Below are 20,629 nucleotides of genomic sequence, written 5' to 3'. Positions count from 1 at the left end.
AATTTGATTATGTTCACTTCAGTGGATGGTTCTGGAGAAGATTTTATTGTATAAGGAAATAATTCTTTCAAGAGATTGTGTGGACAACAGCTATTTGTGGGGTATCTTTAACGGCTAAATTTTGAAAATGGTGCACAGCCTGTGGTGCCAAAATGTAAGCTGATAATTTCAGGGTGCAAAGGAATATTCTCCCCCAGCCTGGTTCTCTACTGCTTGTGCAACTTGTACCAACGTATGCTCTGAGTGTTTCACTCCCTGGGCCAGATTCTGATATCATTTACACTGGTGTAAAAGCAGAGTAACTACATTGACTTCAATGGAGTTACTCCAAATTTCCTTTGGTATAACTAAGATCAGAATCTGGCCCTCTGTCTACAGCGAAGAATGGCCAATGGATCTGTATCTGCACTATTTGTAATGATAGGGTGCAGAGAGAATCCTCACACAGCAAAATTCTCAGGTGCACAGAAGTGTGCAGACACGCTGTGTAAGGGTCCCTAAAAGCCATCCCTTTTCCTTTTTCAGTGGAACCTCTTTAATTCCATTGAATTATGGTCCTCAGCAATCAAGAACAAAAGGACCCAAGTTATTTGTTCATATCTCTATTATTCTTCAGAAGAATGTCTTTAGCTGTGCAAAATTATACAAAAATAATTTCATATAGTTGAGAGTGATAGAACTTAAAATTGTATCATCTTGATTTACATACAGCTATTTCATGTTTTTTTAAAGGGTTTAAATGTATTAACACTAATTTTTAAGCCAATTTGGTCCACTTGATGGAACACAGGATTGGGAGCCAGGAGACTTGGTTTCCGTTATCAGCTCTACACTGATCTGTTATGTGTTCTTGGACAAATCATTTCACTTATCTATGCTTCTGTCACCCACCCATCCTTTACCTGTCTTGTCTATTTAGATTGTAAACTCTGCACGAAAGGATTTCATCTCACTACATGTGTGTATAGTGCTTAGGATAAGGAGACTGAACTCAGTCACAGTAGCCTCTAGATACTGTAATGGAAATACTAATAATGTTTTTCTCTCTCCCTTCATGGTATTGAGGAAGCTTGATTTCAAAGAAAGATATGTATTTTTTTAAAAAAGCACCACTACCTTTAACTCTCAAAAATATCTACACTAGCTATTTTGTACAGTATGGCATGAACCAAATGCAGGAGTTTGACAGTATAAATGTTTTATTGACACTAATTTTGGAGGAGCTATATTGCAAGATCATGTGGCCCTCTCAAACTCATGCTAGTGAGTATAGGTCATAGTGAGTAACAGCTGACAGTTTAGGACAGACAGTGAAGAATTACCCAACTGAAATGGCAGGGGCACAACAGCTAGTCGGTATATTATCTAAACTGCTACTTTGTCAGGATGCTCTCAATTTTGCAAGATATGCCCTAAAGTCTTTAGTAACTGCAGAGGGGTTAATGTCTTGTGAAAGGCAGCACTTCCACCAGCACAATACCATCATCGCCACATGAGGGTATCGCTTATAGGGAGCAAATGCCAACTACTGAATTAAGTCTCCCCTTCAAACACTGCTCAGGTTCAACCCAGCTTAACTTGCAGTAACTGAAAATGTTACAGGCAGCCTGATGTCATAAAGCAGCACCAGGCCTTCAATGACTCCTTCAATACTTCCGGTCTGCTAGGACTTCTACCTACCCAGTGAGGCAATACATTACCCCGTCATCACATACTCTAGATCTCACTTAAATATCTGTAAATAAAAAATAAATGGGCCTGACGCTTCCGCACTCGCCCCAGCCACCAGGACAGGACTGAGTCTCTCTCAGACGAGACCTCTTTCAGTCAAACCGTAGCCACTCCTGGAGTTGTGCCACTTAAGCACAAGTTATCCGCGTTAACAAAAAACAAGTCTGAGTTATAGCCATCCCTCCAATGCCTGTGACTTTGTGGGCACTTGATCTTCCCCACGAGTCGTACCACTACCTTGGGATAGGTTGGTGTCAAATGTAAGATGACATCCATCCTCCCCGGGAGGACAACTGGGGGCTCTATGACCAATACGACTAGCATAAATACAAGTGTATTAACTGGGGGAGGGTTTCAGCGAGCCGTCCCGCCCCACTTCTCTCCAATGCTGGCTGTGGGAGGGGGTGCCGTCTTCCATTTTCTCCGGGGCTGAGTGCAGGAGGTGTGGGCACTTGCTGAAGGATTAGTTACCTTCCCCTCTTTCTCCATCCTATTGTGACGGGGAGGAGAAGCTCCCCCAAGGGTCGCTGGGTCACTCAACCTCATTTCTCTCCCTGCGGGTGGGGGCTGGGGAGCCCCCCCCCCCCACCGATGTCAGCAGGTGGGGGCCGGGCGGCCCCCCAATGGGGTGCTGGGGAATCACCCTGGTCTGGCGCTGGGCCGCCCGCTCTCGCTACTGCGGGGGAGACACCGGTGCCGGCGGCAGCACCGCTTCCCCCTCGTGCCGGGTGGGGCGCGGGGCCCGGGCGCAGGGGGAGCGCGGAGCCGCTCTCTCCCCGCGGGGCGCGCTGTGCGGCGGGGGGCGGTGCTGGCTCCTCCTCTGGGGCCGCGCGGCGACGGGAGGGTGGGAGGGAGACGGCGGATGCGGGGCCTGGCGGAGGCGGAAGGGGCGGGCGGATGCGGCGCGGCCGGGCCTGACTCTGCGGGACGCGCGATGCTGGTGAGTGCCGAGGCCTCGGCGGTGTCGCAGTGGGGACGGGCGGCGGGGCCCGGCTCGGGGTCACTCCGGAGCCGCCGCGCAGGGGAGGCCCGGGCGCCGCCGCCGCCGCTGCTCGTTCCTCCCGCCGGGCGCGCTTTATGCCCCTGGCCCGCCGGCCCTGGGGTGGGGCCGAGCTCGGCCGGGGATCCGGCCCCTCTGCCCCCGGCTCGGCCTCTGGTGAGAGGCCCCGAACTACGCACTGGAAATGCCTTTCCCGGTACCGTCCCGGAGCCTTCCCCCATCCCGTATCGCACCCCCCCCCTCCACGTCCCAGGGTCGCCCCAGGACCCTCCTGCCCCAAGGGGCAGCCCCCTCGCCACCGTCCCAGGGTCGCCCCACGAGCCGCCTGCGCAAGGGGCAGCCCCCACATTGCCTCAGTATTGCTCCTGGAGCCTCCCCTCCCCAAGGGGCAGCATCAATGGCTGGCTCTCTCACCCCCCCATACTATCCCAGTCACTCCACAGCCCCTCACCCCAACCCCCCCAGTGGCAGAAGACTGCCAGACCCGTTAGCCCTGACCCCGATATGATCCCAGTTCCCTCCCCCTCTTAAAGACTGTGCAACTAACTACTCCCCAAAAGCCCCTACTGTCCCTTCATCCCCGGTGACTGTCCCTGTAACTGCCCCTACCCAGTGACTGTATCTCCTTGGTCCTCAGTGTCCCTCAACTGTATCCTTCTAATTCTCTCGTTAACACTCTGCCACCCACTAACAGCTCTGTAACAAAGCCTTACAGTGGTCCATTTTCCTTTAACTGGGATCCTTTCCTCATCCCTTTAATCATTCTTTGCCTCTCAGTGTGGAGGATTCATCCACCAATATTATTCCTCTGCTGTAATTTGTCCTCCAAAAAACTATTTCCTGCACTCATTCTTACCCCTGCTGATCTCATTTACTTGTCCTCACATCTTTCCCTAAGATACCTCATCATCTTCCCATTACATTTTTTTCTTCCTTCCTTTCTGTGAACCCACATACTGTCTCCTCTACTTTGTACTTGTATCCTCTTGCTGTGCCATTTATTTTGATGGGGGTAGTACCAGTTGGCTTACTTTTTTGAACACCTTTTTCTATCCAGGCTCTGTGCACAGATTATTTCCCTGTCTTTATTAATTTACCCCAATTATGTTTTCAGTTCTCTGCTAATAACAGCAAACCAGTTTAACGCCCCCACCCCAAATCAATGTTGCTTTATTTACTGCACATATAGCTTTTCTCTTTTGTCTCACTTTTTATCTGGGGATAATTATGTGGGCCATCAGGTGCTTTAGTAAAAACCTGCTATTTTGGAGAAGCTGGGGGAGAGAATAGTGAGGGAATGGAGAGTTAGCTTAAAGTAGCAACTCTGAAATTGTTTCCACTACAGTATTGTGAATTGGTGGTTTGGGGGGAGGGATGTTTGGGGGGTAACACTGTTTGGAATCTTTTCTTCAAAAGGAAAGTGTAGTAAATTGGCCCACTATCACCACCTGCAGCTCTTGGCACTTATTGTAAAGAAGCTTGCATTGGCAGATGAATTGACCTGATATGACCCTCTGACAAATTGGTTGCTTCCCTCTCTGATTTTGTGGTTCTGAAGATTCATAGATTATGAGGCCAGAAGGGACCGTGGTGATGTAGGCTGACTTTCATTATCTAGAACTTCCCTGAAATAATTCCTGTTTGGACTAGAGCATATCTTCTAGAAAAACATCCAAACTTGATTTTAAAATTGCCAGTTGTTCCTCCTTGTAGTTGACTTATCCTTGCTCCTCTTGTCACTGTTAGTTGCCTAATCTGTTAATATTGATTGCTTTATCCTTGTAACTTGAATATTTCAATCAGAATTAAGTGCCATGCATCATTAGAATACTGTGTGTGCGTGTCGCATTCATTTAAATTTGTTTTATAGTTTGTGCCTATAAGTTAGCTCTTGTCTGCATGAGAAAGTTGCACCAGTTTCAATTAAATCTTCATAAAAGAAATTAGCTAACTTGATGCAAACCCCTGTGTGGACACTTATTTTGGTTTGTGTGCGTCTGTCTTGGGTCTATCTTAAGTTGAATTTTGCCGTTTGCCTATAGAATTCTGCTGTTTTTTATAATTTAATATTCAAGAAGATATTTAATACTCTGTTCTATTAATTTAATTTCATTACATTTCTCTGGTCCTGGATTGTTAGTTTGAGTACCTGAAACATGGAAAGGCCCACTCTACTAATAGGCCTTGTCTACACTTCCAGGGTAAGTCAACTTAAGTTACGCTACTCCATTTATGTGAATAATGTAGCTTAGGAGTCGACATAGCTTAGGTCAACGTAGTGCGGTGTCGGCACTGTGCAGTGTCGACAGGAGACGCTGTCCCATCAATTTACCTTACTCTCTCATTCTGGTAGAGTACTGGAGTCGACCAGACAGCGTTCTGCAGTTGATTTAGCGGGTCTTCATTAGACCTGCTAAATTGAACCCCGCTGCATTGATTGCAGCAGCATCTATCCTCGGTAAGTGCAGACATCGCCTCAGGAATGATTCATTGGTGACAGTGGTTACCAGCATAGGGTCCACCTGTACTTATCTCTGCTGGCACTGAAAGTAGTTTAACTGCTAGTGGACAAAATGATTTTTAACATGGCTCCTTTATACTTTCTGTAATGCTACCGAAAACAATTTTGTTCCATGTGCACTAATAATTAAATTAACTTTCAACACGGGTTTAGAGAATGCATGTTAGGAGAAGGGGAGACATACCCATTGCTGAAAACAATTGCTAAGGGCAGGTCTACACTGTAGCCGGGATCGACGCTCTTGAGATCAATCCACCAGCAGTTGATTTAGCGGGTCTAGTAAAGACCTGCCAGATCGACTGCAGATTGCTCTCCAGTCGACCCCTGTACTCTACCCCCTCCCCCCCCCGACGAGAATAGTAAGGTAAGTTGACTGGAGATTTTCTCCCGTAGATCCCACGGTAATTCGACCTCAGGTACGTGGACTCCAGCCACATTATTCACGTAGCTGGAGTTGCATAGCGTAGGTCGACTTACCGCCGTAGTGTATACCTAACAAAGGGTTATTTTCCTATTGCAGATAGATATAAAGACCATGTTGTGCAACAACTTTCCCAGAGTTTTATAGCCAATTGGTGGCACAGTCACATTAATGGTGTTAGAGATAAAAGTTCAGTTTGTCTGTGCAGCTTTACTCTGTTGCAGTCATGACTGAGAGTCTGTATTTACCACAATGTATAATCTTATTTTTATCCATGCATTCTAGGAAAAATCTGGGGAAGTGTGGTGCCCCGTCAGGGGACACAGGGTTTGGAGGACATGCACACAGAACAATAGCAGCAGCATATAGGGTAGTGTACCTTTATGGTTTTCTGCTGCACTTAGCAGTGAGGAAGGATACCCAGTGAAACCAGTAATAAACTTGGTTATGGGGGTCCTGGCTGCACTGTATTAAAAAAAAAAAAAAAAAGTGTAAACCAGTTTCAGAAAGACAACCATGTGCCAGCCTAGGTCTCTGGCAGGGGCAAAACACTGTTAGTTGCCACAGTTACTGAATTTTAAAGATGAGGTAAATGGAAGCAAATGGTGATTTGAGCCAACGGCCAATAACTAGTTGCAAGCTTTGTTAAAAGTTGTAGTCTCGTGTTATATAGGGATTGTATAGGATTTCTTTTTAATCAGCCACAGTGACTGCTCTGTTTTTTGCATTTATTACAAGAAAACTTCTGATGAAGGCAAGAAAGAAAAGGAAATAGTTTAATAAATGAGAGAGAGCTCTATTGAGCTTTTCTACACTAGCATTTTTTGTAAAATGTTTCACTATGATTGTTGCATCTCCATTGGAAGAACTAATGTAGACTGGCTACTGGTGTGTTTACTGCTGTGAAGCCTAGATTTGCTGTGAGCAGGGTTAAATTACATGGAGGTGAAACTGCCAAGGTCAGTCTGCACCAGGGCTCCCACTGGTGGAGCTACACTGGCACTAGTACAGAATTGAGATGACATATCTGCATCAGGCTTTTTGTAATACCATCTAATGTAGCATTATAATATGTCTGGACTATCTCCAGTGCTGCTGGGGAAGGAGAGGGTCAGTACTGTTTCATAAGATGATCAAATTCTTTGCCATATTTCTTTCTTTTAAAGAAAAAATTAGCAGAATGGTCAGCTTGACTGTTTTAGAAGCACAATTTTATTTGTCTCCTACAAAAGTTTTTTTTAAAAAAACAAAAGCTGCATTATAATTTTGTTTAGATTCTACACTGTATTTTTAGTATAATACATTCTGCATCTATAGTGCATTTTATTTTAGAATCTTGAAGGGTTTACAAACCTGAATTACTATATCTTTGAGGTTGGGAAAATATTAACCCTATTTTACAGATTAGGAAACTGTGGCACAGGAAGTTTCTGGCAGAGCCATGGATCTCTTACATCTCTCAGTACCTAGTATTATACCTCAACCTCAGAGCCATCCTTCTTTTCTCAAGTTAGCAACATAATTCTTATTTGCTATTTTCAGAATCTGAGACAGAATTACATTGCTTTCCCCATCTCCCTTATCTTCGCCTTTGATTATTCTGCTTTTGGAAGGATTGTCAGAGTCAGAAGGTTCACTGTTAGATGGTCATGTGGGATCTGTGTAGCCTGATGACACTTTTAAATCTCATACTAAAAGTTGTACATTTTATTCCAAGATTAATTGAAAATATCACTCTTGGATCTGCTTTTTAATAAAACATATGTATACCTGCAATAGTAATGGTTTATAAAATGCTACATGTCCTTGTGTCAAAGTTGCTGTCATTAACACTACCTAAGATTATTAGTGTTACTGTAAGTGTGAGAGAAATTCAAGTTGAAATAACGGACTTCACTTTTTTACAAAGCGAGGGCATGGTGAGCAATAGACTACTCTTGGATTTAGGGGGTTATGGGAGGCTTCTTCCTCTGGCCTGCTGCTACCATTTTTCTAGAGAGGTTGGGCATAGGTGCTCATTCTCTCTTTCCTTCTGTAGTTATTAGGGCTGTTGATACTGTTGCAGCTAGGGAGACACAGCAGCCACGAAAGTATATTTGCATGTGGCATGTCTAGATTTTTAGTAAGGCGTTTGACAAAATCCCACATGATAGTCTCATAAGCAAACTAAGAAAATGTAGTGTAGATGAAACTACTATAAAGTAGGTGCACAACTGATTGAAAGGCCATACTCAAGAGTTATCAATGGTTTTCTGCAGGGGTCAGTCCTGGGTCTTCTACTGTTAAATATTGTCATTAATGTCTTGGATAATGGAGTGGAGAGTGTACTTAAAAATTTGCAGATGTCCCCAAACTGGACAGGATTGCAACTGCTATGGATTAGATTCAGAATGACCTTGATGAATTGGAGAATTGGTGTGAATTCAACAAGATGAAATTCAAAGTAAAGACAAGTGCGAAGTACTTCATTTAGCATATGCCTACGCTTAAAGCACTACAGTGGCATGGTTCCAGTGTAGCAGCTGTGGTGCTGTAGTAGTTTAAGTGTAGATGCTGCCCACACTGAAGGGAGGAGTTCTCCTGCTGGCATAGGTAATCTATGTCCCTGAGAGGAGATAGCAAGGTTGATGGAAGAATTCTTCTGTCTCCCCCACGCTGGGGGTTAGGTCAGTGTAGATACAGATGTTTGGATTTTTCACACCCCTTGGAGATGTAGGTATGCTGATCTAAGTTTCCAGTGCCCTTAGGAAGCAAAAATTAAATGCACAATACAAAATTGGGAATAACTGGCTAGGTGGTAATATTGCTGAAAAGAAACTGAGAGTTGTAGTGGATCACAAAATGAACGAGTCAGCAGTGTGATGCAGATGCAAAAAATACACCCCAGAATGATATAAGCCTTAACACAAGCGAGGTAATTATCCTGCTCTACTCGGCACTAGTGAGGCCTCAGCTGGAGTCTGTGTTCGGTTCTGGGCACCACACTTTAGGGAAGATCTGGACAAATTGGAGAGAGTCCAGAGGAGAGTAACAAAAATGATAAAATATTTTAAAAATCTGACCTATGAGGAAAGATTAAAAAACCTAGGCATCTTTAATCTTGAGAAAAGAAGACTGAGGGGTGTCTTGATAAGTCTTCAAATATGTTAAGTGCTAGTTTGAAGAAGATGATGATAAATTGTCCTTTGTTCACGGAAGATGGGACAAGAAGTGATGGGCTTTAGTGTGCAGCCAGGGAGATTTAGGTTATACATTAGGAAAAACTTTCTCACTATAAGGGTAGTTAATCTCTGGAATAGACTTCCAAGGGAGGTTGTGAAATCCCCATCATTGGAAGTATTTAAAAACATGGTTGGACAAACACCTGTCAGTGATGGTCTAGGTTTACTTGGTCCTGCCACAGTGCAGGGTGCTGGACTTGGTAACATCTCAGGGTCCTTCTAGCCCTACATTTCTATGATTCTGTGTGCTGCTGCTTCTGGTTCCAGGCTCTCTTGCTGACATAGAAACTCCTAGCAGTGGTCAGGGTGACTTCCTAGAAACTGGGAGAAGCAGGTGAATAATAAATAACTCATACTCAGAGGAATTCTTATCTGTAAAATGTACAAGATGAAACTATACTGAAATTAGACTAAATGTTAAAGTTCAATTTCAGCTATAAATCAGGAAAATATAGGGAAACAGGTTGAATTAAGGACAGAATTTCAGCCTTAACTGAACTCAAATTATCTTATTTGTGGGTTTAAGTTGCATCTAGTGTACTTTGGTATAAAATGGATTATTTCATCTTCTGTATTTTTTATGATGAAATAAAGTCTTAAGTCAGGTTAATAGAATTTAATATTAAGGCTAGACTTCTGTGCTTAATTCGCTGTGTTTTGCTTGGCTATTTAAATTTAGTGTACAAGTTCATGAACAATTCTGTGGTCTCATGACAGTGGAGAACATCTACCAAAGAGAAGGGTAGAGGTTTGAGTTAAGAAAAATATATTGTGCCTTAACTCAGAAAAATTGACCTGAGGCCGGGGGAATTGGTTTGGGAATTGTGTGGTTTGCCTCTCTGCATTCTAAAAGTTCCGGAGTTGCTGCTCTTGAAATTTGTGCTTGTTGACTGACGCCAGCAGGAGCAGCAAATTGAAATTGTAATTCTGCACAGGTTTGTTCGGCTGGGGAGGTGCTGTGTGATGGAGCTGCAGCACAAATGCGGTTCCCTCCGAAAGGAGAAGAGGTAGCAAACACAAAATGGGGGAGATTGAGTGAGATTAGACATGCAAACCAAGTGATGGTAGCAGCTCAGCTCATTTGTAGCTCATCAAAGTACAAAACAAAACTTAGTCCCTTATTGCTTCTGTTAGCACAGGTTCCATGTGTTAAAGAAGCCTTCTCAACTTCCAAAGGATGCATGTTCCTCATTTTCTGTCAAGCAACTACCTCAGACCAGTTGACGGAGATTTGGAGGAAGTCATGGTCCATCTTTACCAAGAAGGAGGTGGTTGCGATGCATGAATTTTGGAGAAAAGACTGTGGGATGGGAAGAGAGGGAGACTGAGAAGTGGGAAGGATTTTTGGAAGATCCCTGAAACACAAAGGTTTTGGAAAAAAAGCAAAAAATGGAGAGAAGGGATTGAAGAGGAGAGATGGGATGCATGTAATTAAGAAAAAGGAAAAAGATGACCAATTTCTGTAAAAACTAAATTATAGTTTGTCTGGCTTTCTAAAAAGAAATTTAGAAATAATCCCTTTAGCCTTCAAAAAGCAATCCCTCTCCTCTGTAATCTGAAACCATTGGGGGTGGGGAGTGGGGGGGGGGAAGATCTTGAAACACATACAAACAAAATTCAACACCTTAAACTTCTTTGAGAATGAAAAGTTCATAGTTCAGGATTCTTCATGGCCCTGCCAGAGTTGCTAGTAATAAGAATGATGATACTACGCCTGAAGTGAAGCACGAAGCTACTTTTCTGAGCCTGCTTTATGTGCTAGTGATGTCACATACCCAACAATATGTGAGCTGAAGGTAAAAAAAAACAGGGTCACTGTTCAACTTCTTCATTCAAAATATTCAGTTTTAAATATCTTCTCCACACAAATTACTCATTACAAGCATTTTTCCAAATTTCTTTGTTTTCCTTGAAAGTATGCCCTTGCTAAAATCCCTTTACTATATAACTAGTGTAATGCAAAAATGAACCCGTTTAAGTAAATCAATTGAAGAATCAGTTTAATTTAACTCTGGTCCAAGCTTAATTTTGTAACTTAGTGATACAAGCAAGGTTTAAGGGTGTCTGCATTGAGGGTTTGCTTTGGTTAACTTATAAACTGTTTTAGTTAAACTGGTGCAGTGTTTTGTATAGACAAAGTGTAGCAGCAGTTAGCTGTTATTGTGCTTTCGAAAGCAAAGATGGATTTAAAAGAATGAGTTGTCGGAATTAGTCATCTGATCTCTTATAGAACAGAACAAATGCTATTTTTGTGAGATATAAGTTCTGAGCAATGCAGAAGGTTAAATTTTGGTTTATTACAATTAAGATATCTGGCTTAAGCTGGAGGGGAAAAATCTCATGCATCAGTAACTTTCTTAAGGGGGTTTTCTGTTTGTTCACAGAGTAGGGTTATGCCTGGTCTGTATTTGTGCACCCCTTGGCTGTTGTCTTTTAGGCATCAAGAGTTGAGGTAGTTAGTGGTACTTTAAGGTTTCAGAGTAGCAGCCGTGTTAGTCTGTATCCACAAAAAAACCAGGAGTACTTGTGGTGCCTTAGAGACTAACAAATTTATTAGAGCATAAGCTTTTGTGGGCTACGGCCCACTTCATCGAATGCACTGAATGGAACATATAGTAAGATAAATATATATAGATACATACATACAGAGAAGGTGGAATTTGCCATACAAACTGTAAGAGGCTAATTAATTAAGATGAGCTATTAGCAGGAAAAAAAACTTCTAGTGATAATCAAGATGGCCCATTTAGACAGTTGACAAGGTGTGAGGATACTTAAATGTGGAAATAGATTCAATATGTGTAATGACCCAGCCGCTCCCAGTCTCTATTCAATCCCAAGTTAATGGTATCTAGTTTGCATATTAATTCAAGCTCAGCAGTTTCTCATTGGAGTCTGTTTTTGAAGCCTTTCTGTTGCAGAATTGCCACCCTTGAGTCTTTTACTGAGTGGCCAGAAAGGTTGAAGTGTTCTCCTACCAGTTTTTGACTGTGATGATTTTGTTTGACAGTTATGATTCCTGATGACAGATTTGTGTCCATTTATTCTTTTGCGTAGAGACTATCTGGTTTGGCCAATGTAGACGGCAGAGTGGCATTGCTGGCACATAATGGCATATATTACATTGGTAGATGTGCAGGTGAACAAGCCCTTGAGGGCTCATAACATTCAAAAACTGGTAGGAGAACACTTCAGCCTCTCTGGCCTCTCTTGGAATCTGTTGCACATAAAGCAGACTTTGTCTTCAAAGTAATAGACTTAGTATGAAGCAGACAGTTTGAAGCATATAAAACCAATATCCTTCATCTCCCCTTGCCAAAGAGGGGCAGAATGATTCCCCTCAGATTTCAATTTGGTATGTGCAACATGACTGTACATGCGCAATCCATAAAACTGTCTTGTGAAGCTATATAAATGACAGTGGGGGTGCAATAGTAGACCTTTGTCAACATATGCATTACTGTACAGTAAAGAGTTCAGAAATAATACTATGCCCCTGTTGCACATTCCCTTCCGTAAAATAGTGTTAGACACACCTCTCCAAGTTTGTTCAGTTGTAAACATTAACTTGAAAGAAATATGATCTAAGAATATTATCTAAAGACAATCAAAGTATTATTTTTCAAAGGAAAGTTTTCCATGTTACAAAGTTCTCAGATTTTTTTTTTCAACATAAGAATATCATGGGACAGATATTGAAAGCCTAGCCTCTACAATTTTTGTATCCCAGATTTGATGGTTTAAAATTCTTGGCAATATTTTCTTCTGTGATGAAGTGTATCAGGTCTTCAATCCCCTCGCTGCTGGTGGTGACGACACTCTACAGCTCCCCGCTCAGGGAAAACCCACTCGGATTGGCCACTAACAAGAGGACTCCTCCACACACCTACAGGGATGAGGAGGATTTATAGATTTTAATTCCAGAAAGCATCATTATGATCTAGTCTGACCTCCTATATAGTACAGGCCACAGAACTTCTCCCAAGTAATTTCTAGAAGATATCTTTTTTTAAAAAAAAATCCAATCTTGATTTAAAAATTCAGTGTTGAAGAATCCAATATGACCCTTGATAAATTGTTCCAATGGGCAGTTACTCTCAACACTAGGAATTTATATCTTATTTCCAGCCTGAATTTGTCTAGCTTCAACTTCCAGCCATTGGATCATGTTACATCTTTATCTGATAGATTGAAGAGCCCATTATTAAATATTCAAGTCACCCCTTAGCCTTTATTTGTTAGACCCAAAGAACTCAAATTATTTAGCTTATCACTATAAGACATGTTTTCTAATAATTTATTCATTCTTGTAGTTCTTCTGTGAACCCTCTCCAATTTATCAACATCCTTCTTGAATTGTGGGAACCAGAACTGGACACAGTATTCCAGCAGCAGTCATACCAGTGCCAAAAAAAATAAAATAACTCGGTGGTTCTCAAGCAGGGGTACATGTACCCCTGCGGGTATGCAGAGGTCTTCCAAGGGGCACATCAACTCATTAAGATATTTGCCTAGTTTTACAACAGGCTACGTAAAAAGCACTAGCTAAGTCACTACAAACTAAAATTTCGTACAGACAACAATTTGTTTATACTGCTCTATAAACTGAAATGTAAGTACAATATTTATATTCCAATTGTTTTATTTTATAATATGTTGTAAAAATGAGAAAGTAAGCAATTTTTCAATAATAGTGTGCTGTGACACTTTTGTGGGTTTTTTTGTTTGATTATGTAAACAAGTAGTTTTTAAGTGAGGTGAAATTTGGGGATATGCGAGACAAATCAGGGGTTTGTCTGAAAGGGGTACAGTAGTCTGAAAAAGTTGAGCGCCGCTGAAATAACCTCTACTCCTACCTGAAAGACCCCTGCTTACATATCCTATGTTCGCATTGGCTCTTTTGGCCATAGCTTCACACTAGGAGCTCATACTCAGATGATTATCCACCATGACCCCCAAATCTCTTTCAAAGTCACTGCTTCCAAGAATAGAGTTCACCCCCAACCTGTAAGTGTGGCCTATATTTTTTTCCTAGATGTATACATGTACATTTAGCTGTATTACAACACAGCTTGCTTGTGCCCAGTTTACCAAGCGATCTAGATTGCTCTTAGTGACCTATCCTCTACATTATTTATCTATTTTTGTGTTGTCTGCAAACTATCAGTGATGATTTTAAGTTTTCTGCAGGTCACTGATAAAAATGTTAAATAGTGTAGGGCCAACGACCGATCCCTGTGGGACTTCACTGGAAAAACAGTCACTGGATGACAATTTCTTGCTTACAATTACATTTTGAGTTCTATCAATTAGCCAGTTTTTAGTCCACTTAATGCATGCCATGTTAATTTTATATCATTCTAGTTTTTTAGTCAAAATGCCATGTGGTACCAAGTCAAACACCTTGTAGAAGTCTAAATATATTACACAAACCCTATTACCTTTATCAACCAAACCTGTCATCTCTGCAAAAAGAAGATGACTCAATCTATCTTCCATAAACCCATGTTGATCTGTATTAATTACATTACCTTCCTTTTAATTCTTTAATCGAGTCCTGTTTCAGCTCCTCCATCATCTTGCCTGAGATCAATGGCAAGTTGACAGGCCTACAATTACCTGCATCATTGTTCTTAGCCTTAATAACTGGAACAACATTTCTTCCAGTCTTCTGGAACTTCCCCACTGCTCCAAGATTTATAGAAAATCAACATTAGCTGTCCAGAGAGCTCCTCAGCCAGCTATTATAAAACACTAGGTTGAAAGTTATCCAGAGTAGTGAAGTATTTTTGCTGGCATAGCTTAATTACACTGGTTCCCTGCAGAAATTAAACTATGCTAACAAAAAGACTCTGATGCCAGAATACCTGCATCTACGCTAGGTACCAGTACAGAAATGTTGTGGGGGGAAAAAAATCGCATGCCTAACCTTACTGTAGGGCAAAAGTTTTTAGTGTAGATTTGACCAAAGCAAAATTTAAAAAGAAAAAAAAAAGTGTCATCTCTTTAATTTTTTGTAATTTTAGGTTGTGTTTGTAGCAACAGAAGGCAGAAAACTGTCAGACAAATCTGATCAAGTTAATGTGTCCCTTTAACTCAAGGCCTTGGATCTTCCTATGTCTGACATGTTACAAATCAAAGGATTCTTTTAACTGAGCCTGTAGGGGGTTAGCTTTGCACTTTTTTGCCTACCATGTCTAGCTTTTACATTTAAAGAAGAGTGAGGTGCTTTGGGAGAAGAGAGCATACGTGAATTGAAGGTCAAACCAAGAGCATGAGAGAAAGAAGAAAAGCTAAGGTGGTCAGAAGGACTTGAATACCTATTGCATTCAAACCTAGCACAAAAAGCCTAAATCCAAAAATGAATAAGCTGAACAAAGATAGCAAATACACTGTCCAGAAGGTTTGCTGTTGAACAGGCTACAGAGATGGAACAAAGAAAGGTGAGGGAGGACACAGCCAAGAGAGGACAAAGATAGAAGAGCAGGAACAAGGAAGGCAAACAATTTTTTTTTATAAGTTTCAGAGTAGCAGCCATGTTAGTCTGTATCTGCAAAAAGAAAAGGAGGACTTGTGGCACCTTAGAGACTAACAAATTTATTTGAGCATAAGCTTTTGTGAGCTACAGCTCACCTCATAAGTGAGTCAAGAAAATGCAATTTAGCAAGAAGGGCAGCAGCATCATAGAAGCCTGGAAATATCAATTTGGGCAATTCAGAAACTGCTGAGCTTGAATTAATATGCAAATTAGATACCATTAACTTGGGTTTGAATCGAGACCGGGAGTGGCTGGGTCATTACACATTGAATCTATTTCCACATGGTTGGTCCAAATTACAGTAGGCTAGTGTCATAGAACAAATCATAATGTTTTTGTTGGGGCATGCACCTATCCTGGTAGCATTATACAGCATGTTTGCAGTATATATGTCCAGTGTGCCTGTTGCTCTTGTGAGCATATGTGCTTGTATTTATGTAGTATACTTACTTACTGATCTCTATTATAGGGTTTTTAGACAGTTGCCTTTGTTTAGTGGTGATATGGTTAACTTGCTGTGGCTCATCAGGGCAGGTAATCTTAAATTTAACAGGTGCCTTCATTCACTAGGGATTTCTCTTCACTCAATAGAGAAATCTCTGGTCTGGGGGAGTCTCTGTTTGACTGGGGTGTTAAAAACTTTCTGGGGCAGAAGGGACTTGTTAGAAAAAGGTGCCTCTTGTCTAACTATTGGAATCAAACGGCCAGAAAAGTTCGTTTAAAGATTTTTTTGGCTGCAAGAATCTCATTTTGCATTTTTGGACTCTGGCTGTATTAAGCCTTACTCCTTTTTTGGTTTGGCTTTGGCTTCGCTTTTTTTGATGACCACCAAAGGCCTGATATGATTGCAGCAGCTGTCCAGTGAGTAGGGTGAGTGAACCAGATTCTGCCAAGGACTGACAACTGCTTGCATACCCTTACAAGCATGTACTGTGTTTGTGATACTGAGAACCATATTCATTTTTAGAAAAATTAAACAAGTTCAGTATTTTGTGATATGTTGGCAAAATATGAAGAATGGAGTTCTGATCTTAATCTGTAAAATGTATAATGAGGCTGCCAAGATTTAAACTTCATTACTAGTATTCAAAGCATATGAGGTTTTTGAATGTACCATGTAATATAGTGAAATCTGATTTTTCATAATATTTTACTGATTTTTTAGCATAGTGAAATCTGATACTTCACTGTACCTTGTTCTAGGAGTAATAGAAGAGTATTCTCTTTCTATGGGTTGAAATTAAGCAAGGATTAAACTTTTCAAAAGTGCCTGATTGTTACTTTTTTAAAAAAGTGACTTAGAGTCCTAAGTCAATTAAGTGTGTTTGAAAATTTTACGTAAGAACTACAAGTGATTGTTGGGGTCAGAAAACTTAGCACCTATTTGTTAGTATATAAGAGTTGAGAATTTAAAATAATAGAATTGTAGTTCATTCAACTTTAGAACCTGATTTTGGAAATGAATGGGAGTATGTACGTTGGTGCCATGCCTGTAAAAAATATTTTTAATAAGGAAATAACTAATGGAAATGTTTTATAAAGCACCATTGTTTTGAATGATAGTAGCACATTTTATGGTTGATTATTGATGGATAAATATTGGTGTTTTTTTTATAAGCTTCATACAATATGCTCATCCATTTTTTCTCAACCTGAATTTCTAAAAAATGTAGCATTCTCTACTGGCTTTTAATTGAAAGCAAACTTTTATTGACTGGATTTCAAATAATATAGTCTTTTGCAACTGTTTCTGTGTTATCACGCAAGACATGATTTTAATATTATTGTAGTATAAAGGAAGGGAATCTTCTCTACTTTTCTGCCCTTTGCCCTTCGGCTATCGAGTTTCCAGAGTTTTATCAGGAATGTTATAATATAGAGTAATTCTATGATCTACTGCTTGAATTATAAAGTGATTTCTCAATGGTACTGGCACCAGCATGAGTGACAAGAATTTTAGTACGTCTCAGTTTGCCACTCTTTTGATGCGGGGGGAAAAATAAGGCGGGATTGGAAAAACATGATGCAGGAAATAGTTATGCTGCTGCATAAAGTTATTTATGTACAGTATAACACTAGCTAATGAGGTAATGGGAAATAAAGACTTTTGGTACGACTCATCACTGCTTAGGAGTAGCAAAGGGGTCTTTGCAGCCTTTAAAAGTGGAATAATTTTTCTGGAGTAAAGTCACTTTGGATACATCTACACTGCAATAAAAAACCTGTGGCACCAATTCTCAGAGCCCAGGCTCGCGGGGCTAAAAATTAGGGTGTAGACTTTTGGACTTGGGCTGGAGCCGAGGCTCTGACACGCTTCCCCCTTGTGGGGTCTCAGAGCCCAGACTCCAGGATGAGCACCGACACCTACACAATTTTTAGCCCCTCAGTCCAAGTCCTGCAAGCCAGAGTCAGCTGACCAAGGCCAGTTGCAGCAGCGCCACAGGTCTTTTATTGCGGTTTAGACATACCCTTTGATTTCACAGTTGTCCAGCTGGGTGAGTTATGCCAGCATAGCTGTAGCAGAATAATTTTTAACTTTGTTTAATTAAATTGGTCTTGTGTTATTGATACTGCTCCACCATGTGTGCTGAGATTATAGTTTTGAGTTTGAGGATTTCCACTGGCTCTGTGGTGAATAAATGCTGGTACATATTAAGCATTGTGCTTGCTCACTTGCTTCATGTTCTTTTTCTTTATTTTGTAAATACAACATTTACAAGTTAATAGAAAACGTGGAGGTCCATTTGAGGAGTTCAGGAGATGCAGAGTGCACCTTTGCTAAACCTCCTGAAAATGAAAAGATGTGGTGTGATGGGGGTCCCTGTTTGTTGAGGGGGGCTGCCCCCCTTGGCACTCCATCACACAGTTATCTGGACTCCTTGGGGGATGGTCCTCAGTGTGGTCACAGGACCCCTGGTGAGGCAGAGTGAACAAAACAGGCTATGGCCCCTGAGCCTCCTAGCTGGGGCAGGGGTTCTGACCCTCTGGGCAGGGCAGAGCAAACAGTTTGTAGCCCTGGGCGAGGCAGAGCAAACAAAATAGTCTATGAACCCTGAGCCTACTGGCTGGAGCAGGCAAACAGCCACTGGGGGTTCTGACTCTCTGAGCGGGGCAGAGCAAACATACAGTAGCTACCCCCCTCGTGGCAAGGAGCAGGGGGTGGGGGAACCAGGGCCCCCTCCACTTCACTGGGTTCTGACCCAGAGCACTATGAAGCTGGGAAATTCCCCATGATGGGATTAAGCATCGGCTTATACTACATTCACTGGGTCATTTCCTACCACAAGTTGCATCTCATCATCTCCCTGGCTGGCAGCGGCTCAGCATCCCTGTCAATCTCTATGCTCATTTGGTTGCTCACAGCTTATTCCGAGTCTGTTGTTCCCACTGCTTGGGGAGTCTCTGGTTTCTCTGCTGGAGCGTGCGATGTGTGTCCTTCATCTTCAACCAGCCTAGACTGAGTTGGGCTGTCTCCTTTTATCTGTCCTTTCCACCTGGGGCATGCACAGCAGGGGTGAGAAGGCATGGCTTCCTCGGCCCACAGTGATTGGTCTGTCCCTGTTGGCCCAGTGTGGGGTTGGGGCACTTGTTCAAAATTTGTTCAATGGTTTGGAGTCTGTATATTTGTACTGTGGAGAACCCTTGATTCTCCATTTGTACATCAGGTGTGATCGTTTTCCATGTAACGTTCTGATTTTTATGGTTTGTCCACAGTCTCCAGTGGAGCAAGAAACCAGGCAGTTCTACTTCGGGATAATCTGTGAGGTGCTTGTTGTTTACTTCAGAGCCTGCCCATTGCATCCACCAGGTATTTTCTGGGTTGAAGCTGGGTGATAGAAGAGCTTCTCCAGCTGCCCAGAATGGTTGGCAAGGCTGAACGAGAATGCGAGGTGAATGAATGAGGTTGTCATTCAATGGGAAATTTTGGTTAGTGAGAGCTTTCTTGTACTCCCATCTCTCTCCGGATGGTTGGAGGAAGGATGTTTGTGAGGATTGGAAGCCAGGGCAGTGGAGTGGACATAACAGTGCAAGTTACAAGTCCTAGAGCCACAATTACCTGGATATCAACAAGTTTGTGAGCGAACTTCTTCCTCAAACAGGTGCACAGTACTCAGCCATGGAATAAACTAAAGGTAGCGTTGCTGTTCACAGTATTAAGTCATCACAACCCCAGCTATAACAGACTAGCTTTTGGGTGATATTGATGCAACTCTTTATTTTATGGCTCAGATGTTGACAGGTAAGACTGTGATTGGGAGTGACTCCTAGGTGGTGGGAGTTAGGATCATGGGCTATCTCCTTGCTGCAAAAGTTTACGTTAAGCATCCTCTTAGCTTCAGAATTGCTGAGATGGAAAGCTAATGACATCAGTTTTGGTGGATTGGGTTTAAGCTGCCAGTACCGAATGTAATTTTCCATCCTCTTTAGATCAGTATTAAGGGTGTCTTCTACTTCTTTGAGTACTGCGGCTGTGTCATTAGTGCCAGGTCGTCAGCATAAATTGACTTGCAACATTTCATTTTGGGCACATCGTAAGAAGATAAGAATGGCCATACTGGGTCAGACCAAAGGTCCATCCAGCTCAGTATCCTGTCTGCCGACAGTGGGCAATGCCAGGTGCCCCAGAGGGAGTGACCCTAACAGGTAATGATCACGTGATCTCTCCCCTGCCATCCATCTCCATCCTCTGACAAACAGAGGCTAGGGACATCATTCCTTACCCATCCTGGCTAATAGCCATTAATGGACTTACCCTCCATCAGTTTATTTAGTTCATAGAATCATAGAATATCAGGGTTGGAAGGGACCTCAGGAGGTCATCTAGTTCAACCCCCTGCTCAAAGCAGGACCAATTCCCAACTAAATCATCCCAGCCAGGGCTTTGTTAAGCCTGACCTTAAAAACCTTTAGTTCTCTTTTAAACCCTGTTATAGTCCTGGCCTTCACAACCTCCTCAGGCAAGGAGTTTCACAGATTGACTGTGCGCTCTGTGAAGAAGAACTTCCATTTATTTGTTTTAAACCTGCTGCCCATCACACTTGTGTGTGTGTTTTTAAAAAAGGGAAGTTGGTAGTATTGATCCTTATTTGGAAGGCCATTGTGCACACTGTGCTTTTTGCTAACCTGACTTCCGAGATGGCATGTAAGGTTCTTTCCAAAAGCATTGACCTAATGAGTCAAAATTTCTGGTCACACA

General features: G+C 42.0%; 1 protein-coding gene across 3 annotated transcripts in view; it reads left to right on the top strand.

Annotated features, from left to right (window-relative positions):
- The first annotated feature begins 2,578 nt into the window (after positions 1–2,578).
- CUL1 (cullin 1) overlaps positions 2,579–20,629 on the top strand; it is an 86,976-nt gene continuing 68,925 nt past the window's right edge. The window contains exons 1-2 of one of the 3 annotated variants that reach the window (XM_043508682.1): positions 2,840–2,927; positions 5,959–6,043. The gene's annotated coding sequence lies outside the window, so the exon portion shown is untranslated. Of the gene's footprint in view, positions 2,672–2,824; positions 2,928–5,958; positions 6,044–20,629 lie in introns of those variants that run through there. The other 2 variants (XM_038390492.2, XM_038390493.2) reach the window with 2 other exon arrangements.

This window comes from Dermochelys coriacea, chromosome 2 (assembly GCF_009764565.3).
Source record: "Dermochelys coriacea isolate rDerCor1 chromosome 2, rDerCor1.pri.v4, whole genome shotgun sequence".
NCBI classification, from domain to species: domain Eukaryota; kingdom Metazoa; phylum Chordata; order Testudines; family Dermochelyidae; genus Dermochelys; species Dermochelys coriacea.
Note: the sequence above shows the minus strand (reverse complement) of the source record. Positions and strands in the feature narration are given on the sequence as shown.